The sequence below is a fragment of the Henckelia pumila genome, chromosome 3 (genome assembly GCF_033568475.1).
Source record: "Henckelia pumila isolate YLH828 chromosome 3, ASM3356847v2, whole genome shotgun sequence".
NCBI lineage: Eukaryota > Viridiplantae > Streptophyta > Magnoliopsida > Lamiales > Gesneriaceae > Henckelia > Henckelia pumila.
In genome coordinates, this window is record NC_133122.1 from 6,869,953 (window position 1) to 6,872,103 (window position 2,151).

Sequence of the window (2,151 nt, forward strand, 5' to 3'; positions counted from 1 at the left end):
CAGGTCCACGAACGGATATTTAATCCCTCTGATAGATTGCACTAGAAAATCTATCAGAAGTTTCTACGAAGAGATTAACGAATTTGATCCGTTAAACCAGACTGTAATTCAAAATCACAGGCTGGATTTTTCTCAAGCAGAGGGAGAGGGGGCGGCGGCCACAGTAAATAAAATTAGGGTTTTCGAAAATTATTTTATGACCTGTTGTGTGTAATTTCTGTAATGCAATAACTTATTTATAATGTAGGCCGCTAACAGCTTAGGGCCCATTAGTCATAAGTTCAAGCCCGACAAGCAAAGCCCGCATGTTCAGAAATTAATATAAAATTCATCGTGACTCCGATTGATAAACCGATTTCACCAATGTGCACAGAAACCATTTCTGCACCTATTAAAGTCAAGATAAATTTTTCTGAATCCGAATTCAGTGATTTCCAAAAATGGTCATCCCTATGTCATTTTAGGAAATCTTACTCCTCTACTCTTAAATAAGAAGTCCAACTTCTTCGTTCATTAAATTTAACTCTTTAAATTTAACTATCTCAACGGGGATTAAAAATCCATTACTCTGTGTGACCCTCAATGGTTCAGGGATACAGCTAGCCGTGGGCTCACAACTCCTTGTGACTCGGAACAACAATTTCCGACTTGCCCATCGAATCATGGTATGAGCGCCTAGCAACATCGCCCCATGATTCCCTAGGTATCACTGATAGTGCCTACAAGAACCAATAGATTTTGGTTAGCGTACAGTACGGTCCCTTCATCCATATATCCCGATCGAATCAACAACCATTGGTATATCGAGAGTCGCTCGAGATTCGATAACTATGCAATGCATATTGAAGATCAAATAGTGACATCGCATGTGCTACTAAGAAACCATTTCTTAAATCACATCATGTACTCTGGCCAGAGATTCGTCACATTAATATCTCCTCAGATCGCATAGGATATCCACACTCGCAAGTATGTGATGAATCCTTGACAACAAAGCATCGACTCCTATATGTGTTGTAACTGTACCCAATCCCGACACCTGATGACCCCAATAGAATCGGTAAACGAGTCAAAGCACAGTACTAGCATATAGAGTCTCAATGATGTTTCAAGTAGTAAGGACTAATGGTGCACAACCAAAACCGCGGACTTTATCCACTCGATAAGTGATAACCACTTGGAAAGTCCGGATAGGGTAGTTCGATCATTCATCATATGAATATCCTACCAATGAAATGTGGTACTCTGCATCGCAAATGCTAGTCTCAAACTCGAGCGATCCTTATCCTTATTATCGGACGGCTCAATCGACTAGGAACAGTTTAGAATATACAGTGACTATAAGATGTGTTTCATGATAGACATCTCCATGTTCTACCACATCTTACATACACTATAGTATATTCAAGGTCTTTATCAAAACAACAATAGTATATCACAATATAACAATATGAAGAAAGATAAAGTCATTGCCATTAATAAAAGTGTAAATTATTTTAAACAAAAGATTGTTTATACAAAGAGTCATCAAAGCCCTTTGCCACAAGTTGGCTCACCGGGCACCCACTCTTTCAAATTTTGTTTTCTATGAAGTTTTTATGCATAAATAATGCATCTAAGGCGTCGGATTAGTGCCACCATGAGTGCCCAAGTTGGGGGCACCGTGCGCACTGGAGGGCTGCCCGTGCGATACGTAGCACAAACGAGCAAGCCAAAGTATGATTCTTACGGCACAATGTTGTTTTCTCTCGAGTTTTCATGCATAAATAATGCATCTAAGGCGTCTGATTCATGCCCCCATGAGTGCGCAAGTTGGGGTCACCGTGCGCACGGGCGGGCTGCCCCTTGCGGCACGTTGCGCCAATGAGCGAGCCAAACATTGATTCTCATGGCACAATGTTGTTTTCTATCGAGTTTTCATGCATAAATAATGCATCTAAGGCGTCGGATTCGTGCCACCATGAGTGCCCAAGTTGGGGGCACCGTGCGGCATGTAGCGCAAACGAGCGAGTAAATTGATGATTCTCACGGCACAAATATTTATTTCCCTCGAGTTTCATGCATAAATAAGGCATGTTTGTGTTCGGATTCGCATTTGGCCCAAAAAAAATGTTTTAAAAAAGAAAAAATTTATTATGATTCCTCAGCCCA